This window comes from Felis catus, chromosome B3, assembly GCF_018350175.1.
Source record: "Felis catus isolate Fca126 chromosome B3, F.catus_Fca126_mat1.0, whole genome shotgun sequence".
Taxonomy (NCBI): Eukaryota; Metazoa; Chordata; class Mammalia; order Carnivora; family Felidae; genus Felis; species Felis catus.
Genome location: NC_058373.1, coordinates 35567010 through 35586644, shown reverse-complemented (window position 1 = coordinate 35586644; position 19635 = coordinate 35567010). Strand labels below are relative to the sequence as shown.

General features: G+C 46.5%; 1 long non-coding RNA gene across 1 annotated transcript; it reads right to left on the bottom strand.

Moving 5' to 3' along the window:
* Positions 1 to 261: 261 nt before the first annotated feature.
* On the bottom strand, positions 262 to 1893 carry LOC123386330. Its single transcript, XR_006600114.1, has 3 exons — positions 926 to 1893; positions 520 to 641; positions 262 to 405 (listed from the first exon to the last, which is right to left on the bottom strand). It is a non-coding gene; the product is annotated as an uncharacterized LOC123386330 (long non-coding RNA).
* Between the last annotated feature and the right edge of the window lie 17742 nt (positions 1894 to 19635).

Here is a 19635-nt window from a genome sequence, read left to right as displayed (position 1 = left end):
AAGTTGTATGGTGCCACTTACATGAGGTGCCTGGATTAGTCTAAGACAGACACAGAAGGGAGAACAGTGGTTGCCAGAAATGGGAGGAGGAGGGAGTGGGGTATGACGGGTCAGTGGTAGGGTTTCAGTCTGGGAAGGTGAAAGTGTTCTCCAGATGGATCCAAAATAATGTGAGCTATTTTTTTTTAATGTTTATTCATTTTTGAGGTGGTGGGGGGAGAGTTTGTGAGCAGGGGAGGGGCAGAGAGGGAGGGAGAGAGAACCCCAAGTAGGCTCTAAACTCATCGCAGAGCCTGACTCGGGTCTCGAACGCACGAGCTGTGAGATCGTGACCTGAATCGAAATCGGCAACTCGACCAGCTGAGCCACCCAGGCGCGAGTTATTTAATACCACCGAACTGTGCCCTAAAAAATGGTTAAAATGGTAAGTCTTGTGTATATTTTACCACAATTAAAAAAAAATCAGTCTAAAGGAAAAAGGACAGAAGGGGAAGGAAGAAGGGAAGGAGGGCTGCACACCTGTGACACACGGGGCTCTGGTGGTTGAGGGGCTTCCCGTGCCCTCTGGAAAATACTCGAAACGCTTCCCCTTCTGTCGTGGAACGCTTGGTGCTGTAAACTTGCTTCCAAGCCACATGGACCTACAAAGAAGTGATGACTCACGGGGCTTTGAATTTCTATTAGGTGGAAATGTTACCTTTCAAACCCAGATATGAAGCCACCAATTCTTGCTGAAGAACAGAAAAGAGAAAAAGAAGACGGTGGGGTCACAGAGCCCCAGGACAGAGAACACTTCGAGGGACATTTCAAGGGGGCCGGGGGTCAGGTCAACGAGGGCCGAATAAATAGGAGCCGTGGGTTTAGAGATCGGGAGGCCAGAAGTGACCTTTCCAGGAAGGGCATCCCGTGTGGCAGGGGCACAAACCTGCTTACGATGGGTTACAATCGTCCCTGGTGGCGCACACCCACACACCGCGTACACGCGCCCCGAAGACCGTGGGATGATCCGCATGGCACCCTGTTCACTGAACAAAGCGGTTACAGAATTACATACATAGTACGATTTTAATTGCGTTAAAATCGAAACAACAACAAAAGACTAGAGGAAACCTATCCAAACAGGACCCATTGTGTTTGGGGCCTCCTTTGTCCTATTTTTCTATTTATACATCTGATTTCATGAACACGTGTTACTTTTACAATAGCCGATGAAAAACCCACACCTCCGTGGAGCCGCGTCACAGTGGTGGGGACCAGACCATAAAGAAATAAACAGCATGTCGGCTGAGGTGACCTGGAAGAAAAATAAAGCAGGGTGAGGGGGCCAGGGGGTGCCAGGCCGAGGGGATTATTTAGTAGAGGGTGCTCAGGGAAGTGGCAGAGAGCAGGGACCTGAAGAAATTGAGGGGCAAGCCTTGTAGATGCGTGGGCAAAAGCGGAAATGTGGCAACGCTGGGGATAATTTGTGCACGAGGATATTCAATGCGACATTAGTTACAACAGTGAGAAATTAGGAACAACTTAAATGCCGAGTAAGAGGGCAAAACGTGGCACATCCAAGTCACGGGTTGCCATGCTGCGCTTTGAGAACGTCAACTGCGACCGACAGACGCCACGCCCACTTCCCACGTTAGTAGGACCGATGTGACGATGACGTCAGGGGGCAGGGCCAGTGACCTGGGAGAGGGGCAGGTCCCACATAGCAGGAAAGCGGTTTCACTACACAATCTCATTATCTGTGTTGAAGGAACAATCCTCCTTCTAGAAACCCATCCTAGGATGATGGTGACGATGATTTTTAAGTAAGCTCTACACCCAATGTGAGGCTCGACTCCCGACCCCAAGATCGAGAGTTGTACGCTCTTCCGACTGAGCCAGTTGGGAGTCCCGGTCCTGGGATAATTTTTATTTTATTTTATTTTATTTTATTTTATTTTATTTTATTTTTTAATGTTTTTATTTATTTTTGAGACAGAGAGAGAGCATGAGCAAGGGAGGGGCAGAGAGAGAGGGAGACACAGAATCTGAAGCAGGCTCTAGGCTCTGAGCTGTCAGCACAGAGCCTGACGTGGGGCTCGAACTCACAAACTGTGAGATCATGACCTGAGTCAAAGTCAGACAGCAACCGACTGAGCCACCCAGATGCCCCCCTAATTTTTAAATCGTCAAAGCAAGCCACGCTGTTACTTACGACAACGAAAAACTAGAAACGGTCCAAGCATCCAACATTGAGTTAATGGTTAGGTAAAATACAGTACATCCAGATGAAGTTTGATGAGGCCATTAAAAGTATGTTTTGAACAGTTTTTTTAATACTGTAGGAAAAATGCTTGTGATAATAATGTTAGCAAAAAAAAAAAAAAAAAGGAAGTCAATACTCAAATTGTATACAGCACAATGTCATGTAGGAAAAGAAAAAATATCCTGGGGCGCCTGGGTGGCTCAGTCGGTTGAGCGTCTGACTTTAGCTCAGGTCACGATCTCGCGGTCCTCGAGTTCGAGCCCCGCGTCGGGCTCTGGGCTGATGGCTCAGAGCCTGGAGCCTGCTTCCGATTCTGTGTTTCCCTCTCTCTCTGCCCCTCCCCCGTTCATGCTGTGTCTCTCTCTGTCTGAAAAATAAATGAACGTTAAAAAAAATTAAAAAAAAAATATTCTTCCGTAAATATGAAATAAAGAAATAAAGGTGTTCAAAATGTCATTCATGGCTGCCTCTAGGTGAGAATATGGTTGTTGTTAACTGGTTTTTTTTTTTCAACTTCTTTCCTCTTTCTTGAACTTTAAAAGTTTGCTACAAAGAGCACGTATTATTTTGATAGCTATAAAAATCATAAAACTTTAAAACCTTAAAAATCACTTTCTGGAGAGAAGCCAGAATAAACACACGTGGAAAAGTGGGGATAATAATTGCAGGATATTTTTTTTTTCCATAAAATGGGCTCTCAAGGAAATTTCTTTTCGTAATTGAATAGTGTAAGGGGGGCTTGGTCCTCAGGGTGAAATTATGATTTATTTATTTATTTTTAGCTGTTGTTTTCTGTTTGTGTTTTTAGCGATGGGAGAGATTGGACCTGACTGAGGAAAGCACCAGCAGAAATAAAGCAGCGAAAATTCAGGACCCGGGCACTGTGGGCAAACAGGAGGGCAGGTTAATGAGGCCTAGTAGGCCCTTTTCAACTCAGAGTTAAAAAAAAAAAAAAAATTTATGTTTATTTATTTTTTGAGAGAGAGAGAGAGAAAGAGACAGAGCATGAGCAGGGGAGGGGCAGAGAGAGAGGGAGACACAGAATCCGAAGCAGGCTGCAGGTTCCGAGCTGTCAGCACAGAGCCCGACGCGGGGCTAGAACTCACGGACTGTGACATCATGACCCGAGCCGAAGCTGGATGCCCAACCGACTGAGCCACCCAGGCGCCCCCCCCCCCCGTTTTTAAATGTTATTTATTTTTTTAAATGTCAACTCACGGTTAAAATGTCTCAGCTGATAGAGCGGTGTCACCCTGGACGCTGAGAGGAGGGACGCACCCCCAGGTGGGGGGAATGTCCTGACAGACATAGATGGGGGCTGTTTCTACCCCATCACTGAATCAAAACAGCTCTGAGTCAGCGGGAAAGTCAGTAGGGCATTCGGCTCACCCCAGCGACCCTGTCTGTGTGTCTGTCACCCAGCCACCAGGTCCGTGCGTCTATCTCAGGGCACTGGGCTGCACTGACCTGAGGATTGTCCCCCCCACCCCACCTCACTCCTCCTAGTTAGAAATGTGACTCTCAGGACGGATGGTACCCTTGGCACGGTGGGGTGAGAAGGTAGCGGGAAGGGGGTGGGGAGGTTTGGGCAAGGCAGGTCACAGAAGGCACCCCATCGCCACAACCCTTTGGCCCAGGAGACCCTAAAAACCGACTGGTGAATGGATAACGAAGCGTCCAAGCCAAGGGACGCTCCTCACTGGGTTTAAAGGACCAAATTCCTGGTATGAGCAACTTAGAGGAACCTCGAAGACATTATGTATAGGGACAGACACCGTTCTCCACAGGTGACGTCCTGCATGACTCCATTTCTGTAACATTCCCAAAGAGACAAAGTTATGGGGAAGGAGAAGAGGTTGGGGCGGGGGTGAGGGGTGGGTGACCGTATGAAGACTCTTTTCGTGGGGGGACAGAACTGACCGATAGCGGTCACGAGACTCAGGCCAGCGGTTGCCAGGAGCCAGGATCAGCAGGAGGGAATCTGGGGGCAGTGACAGAAATATTTTGTATTTCGACTGCAGTGGCGGTTACGTGGCTTAGGCATGTGCCAAAGTTCCTGGAGGTAGACACCAGAGAATTCATTGGACTGAACGCAGGTTAAAAGGCAAATAAATAAAGATGTAAAACTTCAATTAAAAAAAAAAAAATCTTTAACGGGGCCGGAGGTGCACACTTGTACTCCCAAGATGGAGATCTTAGCCGTTCCTTGGAAAATACACCTTGAAGAAGAAAGCCGAGCAAATGGAGTAAAGTCAATAATCAGACTCAAAACAGAAGGAACCCTTTGTCTTTCACGGTGTTAGAGCAATACCGAATGACCAAAGACTTATCACAGGGGCACTTTTTGAAATTTCAAAGATTAAAATATGCCTTAGGAGCATATTTCAGAAGAGCATATTTCCAGAAGGAAATGGAAAAATGGAACCTTTTTTTTTTTTTTTTAAGAATCTTGAGGGGAGAAAGTGAAACCCAGAATTCTCTACCCAACCGATTTGTTTTTCATCTGAGAGGTCAAGATACAGACACTTCCAGATATGGAAGCCTCAGAAAATCTATCACCCACATGTCTCTCCCAGAAAAAAAATATTTCGAGGCATGCTTGGTCATCTTGGAGACGAACCAAAATGGAGAATTCAGGAAAAAGAAATGTAATAGTACAAAAGGATTAGGGACACACATTAAAATCAATTCAAATATAATTAAGCAACTTAGTGCAAAAGGAAGAAACAATTCTTCACAGAGGATATATATATATATGTATTTATATATATTTATGTATTTATATATATTTATATATTTATATTTATTTATATATATTATTTATATATATTTATACTTATTATTAATATATTTATATATTTATATATTATTTATATATTTATACATATTATTAATATATATTTATATATTTATATTTATTTATATATTATTTATATATTTATACATATTATCAATATATATTTATATATTTATATTTATTTATATATATTATTTATATATATTTATACATATTATTAATATATATATTTATTTATATATTATTTATATATTTATACATATTATCAATATATATTTATATATTTATATTTATTTATATATATTATTTATATATTTATAAATATTATTAATATATATATTTATTTATATATTTATACATATTAATATATATTTATATACTTATATTTATTTATATATATTATTTATATATTTATAAATATTATTAATATATATTTATATTTATTTATATATTATTTATATATTTATACATATTAATATATATATTATTTATATATATAATATTTTTCTAAATATATAAATATAAAGATTTATAATATTAATATTTATAATATACAAATATTTATGAATATATATTTATATATAAATATATATTTCTAAATATATATATTTTTAAATAACTGAAAAAAATGATCATTAAGCGCTGATGAAATTAACACGACTAAAAGGTAGATGTAGATGTAAAACTTCTAGGTACAGTACAAGCCACTGCACTTGACAGCCTGTTAGGAGAACAGTTCTGCATGATTTACTAGGGTTGACATCAGGAACATGGGAGTCACTTCATATGGAGGGTGGGCATTTCAATGTCAAATTTTTAAAAAGTCTACTTAATGTTTGCTAACAATTATTCAATGGCTTTAAACATACTCTTAATTAATTAATTTATTTATTTATTTTTATTTTATTTTTGGGACAGAGAGAGACAGAGCATGAACGGGGGAGGGGTAGAGAGAGAGGGAGACACAGAATCGGAAACAGGCTCCAGGCTCTGAGCCATCAGCCCAGAGCCTGACGCGGGGCTCGAACTCACGGACCGAGAGATCGTGACCTGGCTGAAGTTGGACGCTTAACCGACTGCGCCACCCAGGCACCCCAACATACTCTTAATTTAAAATCTCTGAGGAGATTAAGAATAGAAAGACATTGGGTGGCCTGGGCAGGTTAGTCAGTTAGGGGTCCCACTTCAGCTCGGGTCATGATCTTGTGGTTCATGAGTTCAAGCCCTGCATCAGGCTCTGTGCTGACAGCTCAGAGTCTGGAGCCTGCCTCAGATTCTGTGTCTCCCTCTCTCTCTGCCCCTCCCCTGCCAGCACTCTGTGTCTCTCTCTCTCTCTCTCAAAAATAAATAAACATTAAAATATATATATATAAAGAATAGAAAGACATTTTTCTAACATGGTAAAGAATATCTCAGGGGCACCTGGGTGGCTCGGCTGAGTGTCCAACTTTGGCTCAGGTCATGATCTCATGGTTCATGAGTTCAAGCCCCACATCAGGCTCATTGCTGTCAATAGAGAGCCCACCTCAGATCCTCTGTCCCCCTCTCTGTCTGCATCTCCCCAGCTCCTGCTCTTTCTCTAAAAGGTGAAATAAACATTAAAAAAAACAACAACAGAATCTCTCTCTCTCTCAAACCGACAGCCAAACTATTCAGATCGGCTCTGAGATATGACGTGGATGATGTTTAAGGATCCAATGCTAAGTGAAATAAGCCAGTTCCCAAGAGACAACACTGCCTGACTCCACTTCTCTGAGCTACCCTGAGTCGTCACGTTCGTACAGACAGAAATCAGAAGGGTGGTTGCCAGGGTTACTGTAGGGTATTTTTTTTTAAATTTTTTTTTAAAGTTTTTAAATTTATTTTGATAGAAAGTGCAAGTGGGGGAGAGGCAGAGAGAGAGAGAGAGAGAGAGAATATCCCAAGTAGGCTCCGCACTGTCAGTGCAAGCCTGACATGGGGGCTTGGATTCACGAATGGATGCATAGCCAACTGAGCCACCGGGGCGACCCATGAGAGTTACTGTTTACTAGTTGTGGAATATTTTATAAGATAAACAGAGTTTATCTGGAAATGGATGCTGGTGATGATTGTACCACATGATGAATGTATTTAATGCTACTGAAGTATACACTTGAAAGTAGTTAAGACGGGGGTGGAGGGGGTGGGGGGGCACCTGGGTGGCTCAGTCCGTTAAGCATCCGACTTGATCTCGGCTCAGGTCATGATCTCGGGGATCGTAGGAACGCATCAGGCTCTGCACTGACAGCGTGGAACCTGCTTGGGAGTCTCTCTCTCTCTCTCTCTCTCTCTCTCTCTCTCTCTCTCGCTCTCTCTGCCCCTCCCCCCATTTATACGCTCCCTCAAAAAAAAAAACTCTAAAAAAAAAGGAGTTAAGATGGTCGATTTTATGCTATAGGTATTTTAACACAATAAAAATACCTAAAGACTGGAAGGGAGTAAACAAAAATAATAATGGGTCGCAAGCGACTATGAGTATAATTAATTTCCTTTATCGAACTATTCATGATAATATGTGTCTTTTATGATTTAAAACCAAGTGGAAAACCCAGCCCCCCAAAATCAGCTCTAAGAGTAGTAATCACAACTACCTCCGAATTGGCTCCTGCTAGGAGCCGGTTACTGGACAGGTGCCACAGAGGTGGCACAGAGGTGTCATCTAATGTTCCAGCCACTCCACAGAGGCGGTGCATTTGACACGTGACAAACTGGGTCTTTCGAGGACCATGTGAAGACATTCGTAAATCTTTTCAAAAAGACAAACGTAAGGGGAAGATGTATTTAGCTCCTAGGAGGGCATGTAATTGAGCTTTTATTCTGTGCCCATGTGTTCTGGGTGGGGCAGGCCTTCCAGGTGAAGAGAGCGACATCACAGAGGCAGAGCAGGGGTGCGGGAGGGGGCCTCACAGAGCAGCTGAGACCTGGGTCAGCCTGGGAGGAAGGGTAAGCCAGGGGTGCCGTGGAGGCGGGTTGGGGGGGGGGGTCCCCGCAGCAAAGCAGCGGTACCTCCCACGTCCACACACGTGAAAGCAGAAGTCCCCGGACGGTCCCTCTGCAAAGACTTGTGACACTAGGGACCCTCCTTCACGGACAGTACTCTGCAGACGTTTAAGAGAACACAGCCACAAATGTCGACTTAAGTCGAACCATGGGAAATTGCCACTGTCCTTTACAAGGCCGTCACCCGTCAGCAAGTTCATCTGGTTAAGCGAACGTACAGTGTGGTCTTCCCTTCTTGTCGTGAAGAAGGAGAAAGCAAGGGCGCCTGTTCCCGTGCCGGGGTGGGGAGGGATCGGGTGGGCCCGAGAGGCGGGCGCTTATATTTTCGCTTCAACGAGACACTTCTATATGGCTGGCTCAAATTCATCACAATTAGCATGGTGATTGCTGTTTTTCTTAATAAAGGAAAATTAATTAAGTATGGAGGTTGACTTAAGGGTACGTTAGCCCTCCCGGCTGACCTGGTGCTGATCTAGGCTCTGTACGCAATGTACGTCCTCAGTCACTTATTTCTTCTTTTGTGAAATTGAGGGGTTGGAGTGGTTCAGCGAGCGCCCCGAACCTGGACGCACATGAAAATCTCCTAGGGGCCTTCGCGAAACGAAACAAAACCAACAAAGAAGTCAGTAGGCCTGGGAAGCTGCACGTTGACCAGTCCCTCCCCAGATGGCTCACATGATCAGTCACAGATCTGGGGACCCCGGACCCGAAGAATGCATGGTTTTGTTTCTAGCGGTGACATCGCTTTATTCCGCTCGCTTGGTGTTTCCGTCTTCCCCTCTTCAACGGAATCCGGCCCCAACCCGGTAAGACCTCCAACTTCGTATCGCAACACTATCTTAAAGAACCCTCTGGCACCCAACCCCTTCAGCAAAGGACCAGAGCCAGATCAGGAGAAAAAGACTGTTTTTGCTGTCCAAATGCTTCGCATGGATGCAGCATTTGGTTTTCCTTGGATTATTATTTTTTCCATGAATATAAACCGTTTTGCATGTTGGAATGCTTCTGCAAACAGAGCAGTTTGTCTTTGTGTTTGCTCATTTAAAAACAAATATTTGCCTGTCAAGCAAATACTGTCTCTTAGGATGTGCTATTAATAGGATAATTAGGCAGCCGGTAATGAAAAGGATTGCTGGTAATTATGGCAAGATTTGTTTTGGCATTTGAAGGCAGCGATGGAGGCTGGAGTGCTAAAATCTACCTTAGAGTTAATTAGTACAATTAGAACACACCTGAAAAAATAGCCCGGCTAATGAACACTTCACTCTGCTTTTAAAGTGACAGCACCCGGTGGCTCCCCGGGCTGCTTGGGCACCCCCTGCCCCGGCGTCTCTGGTGGGACGGAGGCCGGCGGACATGACCGAGACCTTGAGTTTGCCTGGCCTCAGTTTTCGAAAGAGCTCATTGTCTCTGGTCTCCTTGTCGACCCCGCCCGTCCCCGTCCCACGTTCCGTCTGAAAGCCAGCTCACCTGTCATCTACTCCTTTGACTTTCATGACAACCCGTTGGTTAGGTTAGGTTGAGCTTGCTTGGTCTGGTTTTGCCGTTTTCAGAGAAGGACACTGAGGACCAGCGATGCCCGGGGGTTGCCCAAAGCCGTAGCTGAGGTCAGCGGTTAGAGGTGAGGTCAGAGGTCACAACCTGAGCCTCAGAGGAATGGGAGAAGGCTTCGGAGAAAAGCGGCTGTCTGATTCCTGCAGCGTCCCCCGCGTGTCACCACACGCTGAACTTGGCCGAGTCACCATTGGAAGCCTGTGCTTCAGGACCCTCCAGCCCGCGACACTGGTGAACCTCCCTGCTAGCAAGTTACTGGTGTGAAATAACATCATTCAGCTTAGGAAATAGTCTCGGACATATCCTTTCCCCTCTTCCCTGGGGGTCTTCTGCCTGTGACAGAAGTTCCCTCCGCCAGCAGGCAGGCGTGTGCGCGTGGCGGCGGTGGCCAGTGGCGGTGTGGCCGCCTGGGCGCCGGCGGGCCGTGCATGGGAATTTGAGTAGACACACAGACACACGCACACGCACATGCACACACAGACACACACACACGCACACGCACACGCCCACACACACCTGGGGTGTGCTCGAGCAGCCGAGAGGGAGCAAAAAAGGCTGTCAGTCAATCTAAGGAGGGCTTTGCCCTTTACGGCAAATGATTCAGCCTCTTGAAAGGCTTAGTCTCCTCCAAATAAACGGGAACGAAGTCAGTATCCGCGTGGAGGTCTGTCATCGAGGGTACAGCGAGGCAAAGGACACAGCCCACCCGGCCCATCACCATCACCATAATTATCACCACTGTCGATGGGCTGTAAAATGGGGCGCCTGGGTGGCTCAGTGGGTGAAGCGGCCAACTTCGGCTCAGTTCATGATCTCACAGTCTGTGGGTTCGAGCCCGGCATCGGGTTCTGTGCGGACAGCTCAGAGCCTGCTTCAGATCCTGTGTCTCCTTCTCTCTCTCTGCCCCTCCCCACTCACGCTCTCTCTCTCTCTCTCTCTCAAAAATGAATAAACACTAAAAAAAATTTTTTTTTTTAAATGGGCTTTCTCGCGGACCCTATATGTGAATGGTCCAACCCGTGAGTTGTCTCGTTCAGGCCTTTGGGGCCGTTTGGTGGGACAGCAAGGAGAGGAGGATAGAAACTCCAAGAACACCACACCTTTCCCGGATTCATCAACTCTGTTCCCTACGCAGGCCAAATCCTAAACCCCAGCATCCTGCCAGAACAGGATAGAGGCTCAGGCCTGGCATCTGGGGCTGTCTCAGTCTGCACTTCACCTTCTACAACCTTTGCCCTCAGTGGCAAACAATAGCAGGCAGCGATTACACCCGGCTTTCAAACGCAGCACTTAATATTCACAGAAACCCCTCGAGGCAGATCTCATCTTTTTAAGAAGGAGGAAATCGGGGCTCGGAGAGGTTAGGCAACATGTTCTAGGCCACAGAGCCTGTCAAGTCAACATTGACCTTGAACCGACTGGCCCCATGCCGGGCTCTTTCCACCTCACACGGAGTGGTGCCTCGCCCATCGTCCAAAGTCTCCTGTCGAGGACCTGAGGATTTGGGGCTGCTATGGGCACGTTCCTGGCCTCTCAACCACCCCGTGGCCATTAGCGTTCGAAACCACAGGAATGGGACGGGCATTTTGTAAACGGAGCTCAAAGAAGAAAACCCCTCCCGTAAACACTGAAATCGATGTCCCTTGCAGGAGCTGGATTTGCACTGATTAATTAGAAAATTGCATTTATATAACCCTTTAATCTGTATTTATGTGTTGCTCAGGGTGCGGTGAGCTGGGTGCGGAATTACATCCAGATTAGCTTTGATCCGTAAGCAGCCTGGATTGGAGCTTTCTATGCTACAAGGGGAGGATCAAAAGGATTTGGGACTGGGACCCCCAGCTGAGGGCTCTAGCCCCCTCTCCTACCTTCGACCCAATGAGTCTGGGGCCTTCCAGAGCTGCTCAGTAAAGCTTGCGTGGCCTCCTTGGTCAGGCCAAGCAGTGAGATTACCCGATGAGCTAATTTCAAGCCGAGCTGGCCCTTGGTTTCCTAAATAAAATTGCTTTTATTTCGTCTCAACACGTGTTCAGCAAGCTTAGAGATCCATCAACCTTCGGAGCTTAATACAAGCTTTGCCAAAAGCAGCCCGTGTCCTCCCCAGAGCGGGGGAAGGGAAGCAGCAGGGGACAGCCCTAAACTCCCGCGTGTTAGAAAGACCTTTAGTAGATGAAGGGTATTGACGTAGGGAATCTTAATAATTTGTGATGTTTTGAGGGAGTTATTAAAGTATTTCGGCTTTGGTTGTCATGTTTTTTTTTTTGTTTCTTTTTCTTCTTAAAGTTGGATCCACAGATGGGCCTGGCTCGGGGGAGATGTGGCTGTGAGGGTCATGGGAGGCTGGGGGACTGTGGCTGTTGGTGTAGAACTCACCGATGTCCCGTCTAGGCTGCCAACCGGGGCGGGTGAAGGGAGTCACGTTGGGCTCCATGGTGTCGTGGGGAGGGACACAACACGGCTGGAGTTGGATTCCAGGGCCAGGAGCCTCCCACTGTCCCCACTGCTGCCGGGAAGTTCAATGCCCTTCCTCTAGTGTGGCCAAAAGTTGTCGACCTTGGCCAGTCTGCTGTCCTACCCGGGCCTGCCCTTCATCAGTTACAAACGGAGGGAATAGACCAAATGACTGATGAGCCTTATTCTAGCTCAACTATTTTGATTTCCCAAGCATCTCCGTGGATCTCAGAGCCAATCAGAGCAGCAAGTCCTGAAACTCTCTAATACTCCAGAGCGTTGTGGTTTCAACGTGCACAGGTTCTGCAGTCAGTCTGGCGGGGAGAGACGCATTCTGGTTCTACCACTTTTGAGCCCTACAGCCTCGAGCAAGCTCCTTAACCTTTCTTTGCTTTGTTTTCTTCCCCGCAACATTGCAGGGGTGATCCCAAGCACCTTCATCACAGAGCTGAAGCGAGAAGTAGATGAACAAATACGTGTGAAGCTGCCGGAACAGTACCTGGGCCCAGCGGGCCCTCGATAATGGTGGTCACGATCGTGATAATGGTGGTCGTGATCGTGATAATGGTGGTCGTGACCGTCATCACCCTCCCTGTTGCAAACCACAGCACCCTCCTCCCCACCACCCCCGCCCCCACCCACCTGCACTCATATAAGCCTGAGAACACACCCTCCGGACAGCTCCTGGGTTGCTCTTGAACTTGACTGTGCTGCATGGGGCCATGTTTCTTGCAGGACCTGCCAGGCTCTCACCAAGTAGCTGTCGAATGAATAGGCAAGCCACCTTGGCCCGTGAGCAGCACAGGCCTTCTTCCTTCACTCCCTGTCGTCGGATCCTTCTCGAAGATGAAAAGACTAAAGCTTCTCTGCACAGCCAGCATTCTGGATCACACTCGCACTCTCTCACGCCTTGGGTAGTTTACCAAGAAAGTGCACATTTCTGCTTCCCCAGGGACCCAATGGCACCTCCAAATTGGAGAACCACCCGGACTGTCATGGAGGCAGAGAGGGTTTTCTGGGTGGATGTGAGTGGGGCCGCGCTGTGGGAATATGTATATATATTGGGAAATGGGGCAGCTCTATCTCCTTCTTGACGATGAGCGAAACTCATTCGTGTATTAAAGGCCCTGAGAAGTCCTACAGCACGAAGACAAAATTGTTCAGCTTCACCGTATGCAGGGATTTCCAAGAGTTTCTGCCAAGAGTCCTCTTTCCGTGTGATTCCCCTCACTGGCCTCCCACAGGATTCGATGGCAGCTTCTGATCCTTCCTGGTTCCAGCAGACTGTGCTTCCTCCCCCAGGAAACGATCGATAAACATGCAAGATGCAGCCGTCCCAAGAAGTGGTTCAGTGTCCTCATTTCTTGGCCCAAGGGAGAAAGCGGGAAGAGGAAACCAGAACCATGTGGCCAGCCTCGCGCACTGTCGTAAAAGGAGCCCCGGGACCCCTGACCCAGGGCAGCAGGGAGAGGGGTGAGACGGAGTTCATGAAGAGCCAGGAAGCCCAGCATGAGTTGCCCACCATAAATAGATAAATCAGGGGGCCACCCCGCCAAGCAGGTTGTATTACGTTATTTGAGCAAGGCTGCTAGACATCTGGACGTTTCTGTTCGCCCCCAGCCCTCCTGTCGCCATAAATTTAAGCTAATCCTGTGGGGCCCCGGATCACAAGAATAATCCTCACATCTGTGTGGGCTTTTCAGCTTTTGAAAGCTCGTTCACAGAATTATCTCATTAGTTTCCCTCAGGGCCTGTGGGAGGGACTCGGGGATGATCATCTCATTTGGCAGAGAAGAGGCTGAAGCCCAGAGAAGGAAAGTGACTTTCTCAAGGTCACACAGCAAGGCAGGGGAAAAGTAAGACTATTGTGCAGGTCTCCTGATTCCCAGCCCAGATCTCCCATGACCACAGTGCGGCCTTACAAAGAACACCCGGAGACATGGACGTCTCCCCCATGCTTGCCACAGTCATGTGGTCAGTCCCCCTGCCACCACATGAGAATGGAATGTAGGTAGGAAGCCACGGCTTAAAGATCGTGGGCTTCAGAGTCAGACACCCAAGTTCAAACCCTGGCCCCGGCTTCTTGGTCATCAAACCTCAAACAGTGTGGTCGAGTTCTCTGGGTCCATTTCTCACCCCCAAAGTGAGGAAGAAAACCCGGCAGTGGAAGCTATCTGTTCAACTACTCTCTATCACTCTCTTCTTCTGATAATGACCCCCCCCCCAACTTTTGCGACCCATCTCTCCCCCAACTCCAACCATGCGGCTCTAGAAGAAGTTTCCCATCACAGCATTCCCTCCTGCCTGGCTACAGGAGTAGACATCCAACCCAGACCAAGCCAACAGAGGCCACCCCTGAGATGATTCTCAAAGTGAAATAAAGGAAGACCCCCTTCTTCCCTGGGGGTAAAGATGAGAAGATGTGACCCCAGCCTCCTGGAGAGAGCTGGCCTGTGGGCCTGAAGCTGGTGTGCAGAGGAGAGCAGAGCAGAGATGGGGAGAGAGCCCTGCGAATATCCAAGGCCCGGATGCTCCTGCCCTTCCCCTGGGTCACGTGAGCCTGTGAATCACCTGGAAGTGCCTCCATCTAGCCCCTAGGACCCCGACTGTCCCGAATGTGTGAAAACCAGGAATGAGGGGCCCTACCAGCACAAATGCCAGGAAAACAGGCAGTGATCTAGGAGACCCCCGAACAGCACTCCATATAATGAACAAAGGACCTGAGTCCCCTCAGTTTTCTGAGACTCCTAGGAATTCAGAGCTTAAAGGAATTTAAAGACCGGAGTCCTGATCTCTCATTTTGACATCAGGGTGAGAGGAAATTCACCGCATGTGCCTGGATGTTGAATTCCCACCGAGTGAGAAAGTCATAGGGCACAAGGCATCCAGAATTCAGGACCCCCGGCCTGCTGCTCTTTGGGCTGCAACCCTTGCTTGCACACTGAGAGACTAAGAGGGGAAAAAGAGAGTGGATGCACCTGGATTCTTTGCTTTTCTCAGAAGTGGTTATGAGGCTCAAGCCAGATTAGACAATATGTGGCTAGGGAAGGATTTATCAAAGTCTCAGCACTGTCTAAAAAAGCAAGAGATTACTACGATGAAATTACAGACTCAAGATTCCCTGGACACAGCCTGACGCCTCCCAGGGAATTAATGGTAAGCCAGACTGTGTATGAAGGGTGAGGGAGGCAATTAGAACTGAGCCCAAATCATCTCCCAGTGAGTCTTGGCCAGGTAGCCGTTAACTCAGTCTCCTGCCTCCCCTGCCTTCGACCCCCTCAGCCACCCAGTTACCTGAACTTCGGGAGTCTTGTCGACCTATCAACAGTCCGGGTTTGTCTGTGATTGAGAGTTTCCCTGAATTAATAGCTGCCTGACAAGACTCACGAGCACCTGCCTCATTGCCATGGTTTTTTTTTTTATACTTTGGTCTCCCCCTGTACCCTGAGCCACTGTCTCTCACAGGAGGGGCCATCATTTGCACAGCTAGCCTCAAATACACCCACATCCTGTGCCTCTGTCCGTGGTCCTGAAATATTTTTTTGGTGCACTTAGGACCAGGCTATTTCTCCTAAGCCTGGGACGCTTGCTGGTTCATCCAGGTATTCACTCAATATCTTCATCAGTTAGCTTTGACTGTCCAAGAAGCCATCCCCAAACATAAAGCATCGAAATTTAAAAAAAAAACCAACATTTTTTTCTCACAAATCTGTGGGTTACTTAGACCATCTTGGTTCGGGCCATCTTGGTGATCTGTGGTCAGCCAGCGGTTTGGCTGAAGTTGGATGAGCAAGGATGATCTCGCTCATATGTCTGATTGACAAGCTGTTGGCTGGGGCATCTCGGTTACCTCCTGTGCAGTCTCTCCAGCATGTTAGCCCAAGCTTATTTGTATGGTGAACTCGGTGCTCCAAGCCCACAAGAGAAGACAGGATCCAATGCTCAAGTTGTTTACATGTCTCTGCCACATTGCTAATGTTCTATTGTCCAGGGCCAATCACCTAGACAAGGTCTGAGTCACTGTGGGAGAAGAGTCCCCAGAGGGAACACATGAAGTCCAATGACTGTGGCTGGTTTTCAAAACCAATCTGCACTCCTTGCACCCTCAAAACACCACGAGGCCACAAGCAACGGGCTGACCTTCTGGCGAAGCCACCGAGAGACAAGTTTGTCCCAGAGCTGTTTTAAGCTGAGAATCACTTGGCCTCTGCTGAAATCACTTTCATAATTGTATCACGAACAATTAAAAGTCTCTTTTGAGCCTTCCCTGTAACATTCAAGGCCACACCTCCAGTTCTTGTTGCATCAGAAAAGAACTATTTTTTCACTTCTAAATGAACAAAAACATCTTCTGAATTGCAAGCCTTTTTAACAATACCCAGCAATAATTTCTTTCAGTTGTGCACGGCTAGGCAGTAATCTTAGGAATCTTGGATGAATGCGGAGGAAATTTGAAGTAAGGTAGAATCCTCTGGTCCCCAACTCCCCAGAAGGGAGGAGGCTTTAGAGAGCACCTGCTAGGGGACAGAGCCTTACATAAATTCTCATCTGGTCCTCCCAACAGTCCCTCCTTGAGAGTGCCCATGGAGAAAAACAACACTGATGTTGGAGAGATTCGGTGTCTGGGCCAAAGTCACAGAGGTGGCAAGTTGCACGGTGAGATTTCAAAACCAGAAGTTCTGACCTCAACATGCATTCTTTGCGACACAGTCATTAATGACCTCAGGGCTGCAGCGTTTAGAGTCACGGTCTAGGGGCACAGGCTCTTTGATCCCAGCTCTGCCTCCAGCTCCGATGTGACACTGAGACAGACACTCACCTGTCCCCTTTGAGCCGCTGTTGTCTCATGTGCAATATGAACATGGAAATACCTGTGCCTCCTAATCCGGGCTCAGGCAGGGCAAATTAAAATAGCCTTGGGCTGCTTCCCTATACCTTGAAGAGCAAGTCTTCTAGAGTGATCCTGGCAGCACCTTTCAAATGTTAAATGTGTGCCCTCGATCTCGCATTTCTACTTCAAAGAATCTGTGTTAAAGAGCTATGTCTATGTGTGATTTGGGGTGTATGCACAAAGATGTTTATTTCGACACTGTTTACAATAGCAAAAAAAAAAAAAAAAAGCCCAGAAATGATGTAAATGCCAAAACGAATTACATTTATCCATTTTGTGAAAAAACTGTTGGTCATTTTACTTACTTATTTGTTTATTTATTGATTGAAGATCTAATTGGCTTTGTTAAGTGATTCATGAATCAGGCAACATCCATCTAGCAAGTAGAGATGCTTCCTATTCATCTTTTTTAAAGGCAGAGAAAGACTTATGGATGAGGATATGTGTCCAAGATATATTATTTTATTTTATTTTTAAAAAAAATTTTTTTTCAACGTTTATTTATTTTTGGGACAGAGAGAGACAAAGCATGAACGGGGGAGGGGCAGAGAGAGAGGGAGACACAGAATCGGAAACAGGCTCCAGGCTCTGAGCCATCAGCCCAGAGCTTGACGCGGGGCTCGAACTCACGGACCGCGAGATCGTGACCTGGGTGAAGTCGGACGCTTAACCGACTGCACCACCCAGGCGCCCCCAAGATATATTATTTTAAAGAGTATAGTAGATCTATAACCAGAAAAACCACTAAAACATTCTTTAAATGAAAAGAATACATTTTAGCTTGGTAAATAAATTTATATATGCTTGTTTAGGTTCAACAAGAGAGAAGGAAGACTGAAAGAAACCCAACAGATGGTTAACAACTTCTGCCTCTGGCAATGTATTAGTTTTTTGGGTTGCTGACTTGGTTTTCCTTTCCATAGTTCTATATTGTTGAAACATGTGCACCACAAATATTTATTATATTTTTAATGTAAAGAAAAAGCATGGGATGCCTGGATGGCTCAGTTGATTGACTGACTCTTGATTTTGGCTCAGGCTATGATCCCGGGGTCATGGGATTGAGCCCTGAGTCAGGCTCCGAGTGCCCCTCTACCCCACTAGTTCTCTCTCTCTCTCTCTCTCTCTCTCAATAAAAAGAAAAGAGAGAGAGAGAGAGAGAGAGAGAGAGAAAGGAAGGAAGGAAAGAAAAGAAAGAAGGAAGGAAGGAAGAAAGGAAAGAAAGGAAGGAAGAAAGAAAGAGGAAGGAAGGAAGGAAGGAAGGAAGAAAAGAAAAGAAAAGAAAAGAAAAGAAAAGAAAAGAAAGGGAAGGAAGAAAGAAGGAAAGAAAGAGGGAGGGAGGAAGGAAGGCAAGGGAAGAAAGAAAAGAAAGAAAGAAAGAAAGAAAGAAAGAAAGAAAGAAAAGAAAGAAAAAAGGGAGAAGGAAGGAAGGAAGGAAGAAAGAAAGAAAGAAAGAAAGAAAGAAAGAAAGAAAAGAAAGAAGGAAAGAAAGAAGAAAGGAAGGAAGGAAGAAAGAGGAAGGAAGGAAGAAAGAAAGAAAAGAAAAGAAAGGGAAGGAAGGAAGGAAGAAAGAGGGAGGGAGGAAGGAAGGAAAGGGAAGAAAGAAAGAAAGAAAGAAAGAAAGAAAGAAAGAAAGAAAGAAGAAAGAAAGAAAGGAAAGAAAGAAAGAAAGAAAGAAAAAGAAAGAAAAGAAAGAAAAAGAAAGAAAGAAAGAAAGAAAGAGAGAAAGAAGGAAGAAAGAAAGAAAGGAAAGAAAGAAAGAAAGAAAGAAAGAAAGAAAGAAAGAAAGAAAAGAAAGAAAAAGAAAGAAAGAAAGAAAGAAAGAAAGAAAGAAAGAGAACAAGCACAAATCCAGGGCTGGAAGAAATTTTGAAGAGGACCCTGACCCACAGAGAGAAGCTTGCCATGGTCACCTAGCCAACCATTGGTAGAGTCAGGCCGAGCCCCTGGCCTCTCGATGCCCAGCCCAGGCTGGTTTCACTCATCAGAACAAGACCTTCAGAAAGCATGTAAGCCACATAAACCTGTCATACAAGGGGAAAATCCTGGTCAGAGTGCAGTGAATGGCATCCAGCCTTGGCTCAGCCACCTACCTACTGGGCAAAGTCACTTAACTTCTCTGAGCCCTATTTTCAGCATTTGTAATATGAGACTGATTATGTCCACCTCCCAGGGCTGTTCTAAGCCTCAAATAAGACAGGCAGCAGGTCCTGGCAGCAAAAGCATGAACTTGAACCCTAAACAGATCTGTGTTCAATTATTCAGTCCCCTTCTCTGAACACTGGAACTCGCAAAACCCACCTTACTGGGTTGTTGGCAAGCTAAAGTGACAAAATTCATGTCAACCACTTGGCACGGTCTAGGGACTCAATACGGAAGCCATCATCATGATGGAAAAGCTCTGTGAGGACTGATGGGCTTGGCAAGGCTCGCGCCAAGCATCGAGGTCTTGTGATTCCTGGGTTGCCTTCCCTCCTGCCTCCCTCGTCCCATCTTCCCTCCTCCTTGAGGCAGGATGCAAGTTCTCTGGTGCCCCAGGGCTCCGGCTCAGTGGGGAGCCACCCTCTGACACAGCGGCTCCCTTGGCCAAGGGCAGAAGGCAGCTCTACATTTATGGGCCTTGCCGAGGCACAGCATCACTCCTGGGGAGAGAAGGGCACGCTTGGAGTCTGGAACCAG